This window comes from Carlito syrichta, unplaced genomic scaffold (genome assembly GCF_000164805.1).
Source record: "Carlito syrichta isolate Samal-C Ts95f unplaced genomic scaffold, Tarsius_syrichta-2.0.1 Scaffold308799, whole genome shotgun sequence".
In the NCBI taxonomy this organism is placed as follows: domain Eukaryota; kingdom Metazoa; phylum Chordata; class Mammalia; order Primates; family Tarsiidae; genus Carlito; species Carlito syrichta.
Window position 1 is genome coordinate 25,706 of NW_007252895.1, and position 6,303 is coordinate 32,008.

Sequence of the window (6,303 nt, forward strand, 5' to 3'; positions counted from 1 at the left end):
GGGGGGGGGGGTGTATGCATAGAATCTACTGTTCATGGTAGCAGCTATTTAAATACTTGATAACCATCTTAAAAGGCAATTACAATCCAAACCTGTACACCACAGAAGAACAAAAAAGCCTAGTATAATTTCAGTCTCCCCTAATAAGATAGTTGATTCATAATGAGGAAATATAGTTTGAACAATGTTAACTATTAATGCAAGTCAGTGGTTAGGCAGTTATGATTAGCCGTGGGACAGCAGGCATGATCGGCTGCTGTGAGTTAATTGTTAGTCTGTTGTTCATTTGTCAGGTTGTAAAGTTGCCATGGCCATCAGTGGAAGACATGATACATTAAATGATGTATATCAACCAGGAAAAATGTTTTGGCTTGTCATTTTAACAGGCTGGTTACAGAGATACAAAATGTTTAAAAATACAATTTTTCAAAAACAAATTGGTATCTTTCATACCTTCACATATAATATCAAGATACATAAATGAGCTATCAGTGAGACCATCCCTTAACTGTCCAGCCAGTCTATATTGAGTGTCTACTGTGTGTTCAGAATCGATGACCATAGAATATAAGTGCTTTCAAAATTTATTTAACAAGATAAAATCAAAAGGAGAAAGCAAGAATGAGATGAGAATATATTCAGGCTATAAGCAGTGTGGATGCCCAGATCTTTAATTGGTTTTATCTCTGCCCTAATAGATGAGGCGGCCAATTGTTCATGCTACTGGCAGCCAAAAATGTCTAAATCAAATGGTACCTTTCCACTGACCACTCCCTCTTCCCCCTGAATACCAATGCATGGACACATACGTGTGCATCACACAGTCACACGAGGAAAAGAAAGCCCCTTTTATATATTTCAATATTATTAGACACCTCAAAGCACTAGGGGTATAAAGTGTGGAGGGCCACAGCCTTGGCACTGTCTGTAGGAATGGGCCTAGCAACTATTAGGCCTTCTGTTGGGTCCTTCAAAGAGGAAATGTGACTTACTGCAGCCCATTCTCTGTAGTTAATTTTGGAGCTGTGGTCTTCCGTCCTGGTGCAGTGTCATCGAAAAAAGTACATTGGTAATATGTCAGGGACGGTATCACAAAACAGCAACAACTTGGGTATGAGCTGGGCCCAAACCAAAGCTCTAGCCATAAAAAAAGAAAAAGACAAAAAGTAACTTCTAAAATCTGCTCTGCTCTGCAAGCAAACACTGATAAACGCCCAAAAGTCCATCTTAAATACTAGGATAACAGACACAGTTTATTTTACTGTTATCCCATTTTATGTTATACCATTTTATGGTATATTCTAAGCTTTTACCACAGGTTTCTAAAATGCCTTAGATGCCTTATATCTTAAGTTATGGCTTAAGTTATGAATTAAAGCAAATCTCTAATAAAAAAAAAACAAAAACATGTTACAGTCTTCTGGAAAGTCTTGATGCCTGTACAAGGGGGGACCCAAAAAAACCCAGAAATACCTTTTGGAGGACCGGCCCCTTATAGTACAGCTTCTCCCACTAGGTAAGTGCTCTAGGAATCCATTGGCATCAGTGTACCAGCTTGTGGTGTTGTGAGAGGTTGCATTCAGCTTCAGTGAATTTCTTTTTGGAAATTCAGTTATGTTTTCCCATCTCATGATGGGTGATTTATGAGCACACCTGCCCACACTGTGCTGAGTGTCCTGCAGTTTTTGACCAAAAGCAGCATGACCTCCATGTCCCACCCTCCCTATTCACCTGATCTTGTCCCAAGCAACTTTTTTTGTTGTTTCCCCAGATGAAAAAAGTTCACATTTTGCTGATATGGGAAAGAGGTGAGACAAAAAATGACAAGCACTAAAAGGCATCAAAAGTGACAAATTCAAAAACTTTTGGGCAGTGGAAAAAGTGTCTCGGGTATATTGCATCAAATGGAGAGTAATTTGAAGGTAGCTGAAGTTTAAGTATGTAAGAATAAATACACAATTTTTAAATAAATTCCAGGTTTTGGGGTATATCTGCATATATATAGTATCTTTTAAACTTCCATATACATGTGATTAATAACAATGCCAATTCATTAGAAACATAATTGAGTTCATTAAAAAGATATAATGGAGTTTCAAATAGCATTTGTCATTGTTCTTATGGATACTAAGTATGCTTTCTAGTAGGGCGTCATGAAAATTGAACATCAAGTAGAGGTCTTTGTACCAGAAATATCGAGAATCACTGACTTAGGATATAAATGCATAAAAGGATCAACTGCACCACCATTTAAACAGGCAAACAGAAACAGATTCCATTTAAATGTAGTATTCTTTCTCCTTCACCAAAAAGTAAGAACTAGAAAATACTGTAAATAGGACTTTGGTCAGTATAGAAGTCACCAAAAGAACACAACCATAGTGTCCTTAGAATCTGATAGCTGGTTCCATTCTCAGCACATAGAACATACAGGGTGAAACTGCTCACCTGCAGGGCAGGCTCGGGATGACTTTTCATGTGGTCACTCAGGGGCCAAAATTTCTCAATGGAAATGCAGATAAAATAGCATTTCTAGGTGAAAAAACAATGAGATTCTAATAAATCTGGGTAGAGCTGTGTGGTATGATTTTATCTGTCAACTGGGCTCTACCTCAGATTGTCATAAAAATTAAATGAGATTCTCTATGTAAAGTATCTAGAACTGCCTTGGACTGTAGAAGGTGTTCTGTGTTAATTCCTTTCCATACCTCTCCTGACTATCTCCTAAACCTACTAACTTCAAATTACGAATTATTTTAAGTGTTATATCTATGGATTATAATTAAGAAGAAAGAAGTATAATCTAAGAATGCCAACAGTCATTTAGAATTTTGAACAGTTAGAACTAGGTAGTAGATTCCTTAAGTGAAGTATCAATACTTCATCTCACTTAGAGATCTTCCAGGTGGAGAAAACCGCACATGTGTACACACACACACACAAACAGGCATCTGGGTACCATATGGTTTCACCTGGCCACTCCTACTTGTGACCAGAATATTGAACTTCAATCTACAGCAATTCCCCCAGCACTGTAATATAAACCCTCACAAGAAAAGGAAAAGTAACTTCTACCATCTAGTTTTAAAAAACCTGATGTAAACCAGGCTCAGTGGCTCAGCCTATAATCCTGCACCTTTGGGAGGCTGAGGTGAGTGGATTGCCTGAGCCTGCAGGTTCGAGACCCACCTGGGCAACTTGGCGGGACGTCATCTCTACAATAAATCAAAAATTAGCTGGACGTGGTAGCACGCGCCTGTAGTTCCAGCTACTTGGAAGGCTGAGCAGGAGGATCGCCGGAGCCCAGCAGGCTGAGGCTGCGGTGGCCAGGAGCAGCCACTGCACTCCAGTCTGGGTGACACAGTGAGACTCCAGCTCAAACAAACAAACAACAACAACAAAAAACCTGATGTAGATCCTCTCCATGCTTCATCATCCTTTGTTAAGGTGGTATATAAACCCCAAATTCTGTCTTGTCGAGTCACATTTCTTTTGCAAATTCCTGTTGTATTTATCCTGTTAGTCTTCTATCAGTTTGACTCATGGGCCCAGGTACTTAATCTAAGAAGGTAGAGGAAGAACTCTTTTTCCCCCCTATGAATTCAGTTTTAGTCTTTGTTGTATAGTAAAACCACTTCAAATATTTTAGAACAAGTGGGATATAAATAATGAGTGTCAAGTGCTATGCACTTAATTAAATTCTAGGCAGCAGTATATGTAATTTTGAGCACTGAAAAGAATCATTACTCTGATGTAGAGACATAGAAACATTGTTCAAATCTACTTGGACTCTAGGTCAAAATACCAAAAATTCAGAAAATTTTGCTATTTAAAGTTTTAATAATTCAGGATACAAATATTACACTTCTTTCCCTAGCGGGTATTGTAGAGTTCCTATTTTCTGTGGCTGATGATACAGTATTTTGGGGGAAGAGAAGTAAATGCAATTTAAATATTTTTTAAAGTCCTGCTTTTACCCATTGGACTTAATTTCTCACTAATCCAAAGACACTTCCCCTCCCATCAACTGAGTCTCTCCCTGCCTCATCCATGCCCATTTGCTCCTTCCAGTCCTCCCTTAAGTTGAAACACACCACCTCGCCCTTATCTCCTCCCAGCACCCTTCCCCCTCTTCCCTACTGAAGTCAAAATACTATCTTCAGGGACAGCGAAGCCCCATCTCCTTCATGCAGACTTCCAGTGTTCCTCTCACCCTTACTTAAAATTATCTTTTCAAACGGATGTCAAGTCCATTTAATTTATAAATGCTGCCTCCCCAAATGAGATTAGATGTTCCTCGAGGGCAGAAGTCTTTTTTTTATTATTTTGCATAGAACAGTTCTCTACATTAAGGCACTTAAATGGATGCTCTTTAAAGTGTGGCCATTTATAAAACATCTATGGGCCTGCAGTGTGTTAGATGTTGGGAATAAAAAGGTGAAATTTACATAGCTCTGCCTCTTTCGGGGCATTTATATGCAAAGGCCACAGACTTGCAGGGGTGTCTGGGCCACTGTTTTGCTTGGCCAGTGCAGTGTTTACACTGTTCTGAATGAGATGCCTCTAAGCTGGGCCTGCACGCTCTAGTGCACAGGTCTTATTCCCGTCTGTCTGTCACCCATCCAACCCCGTTAATTTATGTTATCTTCAGCCTCTTTTGAAACATCCCTCATAACTTTTAATTCATAAGGAATAAATTAATGCTTATATACTAGGCTCTTTCCATGTCAGAGACTGACTAGAGTCATTTACTACTGCCAACACTTTGAGCATTATAATATCATGTGTGGTTTTATTTCTCTACTACTGACTTGGTGCATGTTCATAAGATGCGATTCTATATGGAAAACAAGTCGCAGTTTAAAAACTACCAAATTCCAGGGCAGATGGTATATTAGTTAATTAGAGGAAGGAAACAGAACTGCTCAACAACTATTTTGCTACTTTAAAACTGATGATCTTCAAGCTGAAAAGGACAGAAACCTCACTAAGTGATAACTAAGTGCAGGCAGAAGAGGTCACATTAAGAGTCGGTTTCTTCACATTCTGGTGATTATATTTTAGGGTATCCAAGATAACCTGCAGTTATCAGCACAGAGATATTCTGACAACCTATGGAGAAGAAGGGAGTTCACAAGAGGCTAGAGATGCAAACACAACTTTTCCCCTCCAATTTTTTTTTAATATTCAAAACTAAAGGAAAGAATTAGAGTTTGTAGGCTTTACAGACCAGTAAGCTTGCCATCAGTCTCTGGCAAAATTCACAATAGCCTTATGGTAGATAGAGTATATTATTCCCATTTTACAGATGAGAAAACTGAGGTTCCGGGGTCTGAAAGATTACCAGTTTACTTTGTCTCCTTTGCAGAGACAAAAATCTTATTTTGTATTATTTTAGACTTTTCATTTTTAACTATTTTGGGTCATGGACTCCTTTCAGACCCTGATGAAAGTTTAGACATTTTTGCCGAGAAATCCTGCAATGATTCCACAAGCAGGAGAGTTATTAACAAAGTAGGACTAATGAGAAGAAGGTAGAAGGAGGCAGTTGTCAGTTCAGTGTAAACAAGACCTTGCTCTCAACAGAAATGGATCTCTCCAAGTGTAGCGAGCCTCCTGTCAGGGAACGTTCAATCAGAACGTGACAGGTCTGTCAGGAGTGCTACAGAGGAGGCATTAAAAACAACGGGAGTTTGGTCTGTGCTTTTAAAGTCCTCTCTTGCTAGTAAGATTGTGGGCCTACATTATTAATAAAACAGACAACAAGAGATGCTGGCGAGGATGTGGAGAAAAAGGAACGCTTCTACACTGCTGGTGGGAATGCAGACTAGTGCAACCTCTTTGGAAGACAGTGTGGCGACTTCTGAAAGAACCAGAAATTGGCCTTCCGTATGACCCCACATCCCTATAATAAATACATTAAATAAAGAAAGAGTGTGGGCCTAAAGTTATTTTTATAATTTTTGTCTGATCGCAAAAGAGTTGCAAACGTAAGTTACAATTTCTCCAGACCACTCTGCTTGAGAGCAGAACAGGCTACCTCCCACCTACTTACGACAGCCACGTCCAAAGAGAGAAGGGAACATCCAACTGCTGATCTTGCTTTGATCTCCACACACTGTCACAGTAAAAACAGGCTCCTCATGCCTCCCAGTTCTTGGCTACAAACTGCCCTAAGAACGGCCGTCCACGCCAGACCCCAAAGGCGGCGGATCTGCTGAGGACGCCCACCTCCTTGAGCGTCTGCGGCTCGTCGCCCGCCTCGAGCGCGGGGTGGGGGCGTCGGGGTCAGAGCCAAGGCAG

General features: G+C 40.0%; 1 protein-coding gene across 1 annotated transcript in view; it reads right to left on the reverse strand.

Moving 5' to 3' along the window:
- CUNH2orf88 (chromosome unknown C2orf88 homolog) overlaps nt 1-6,081 on the reverse strand; it is a 13,285-nt gene extending 7,204 nt beyond the window's left edge. The window contains exon 1 of the mRNA XM_008065712.1: nt 6,056-6,081. The gene's annotated coding sequence lies outside the window, so the exon portion shown is untranslated. The remainder of the gene's footprint in view (nt 1-6,055) is intronic.
- Between the last annotated feature and the right edge of the window lie 222 nt (nt 6,082-6,303).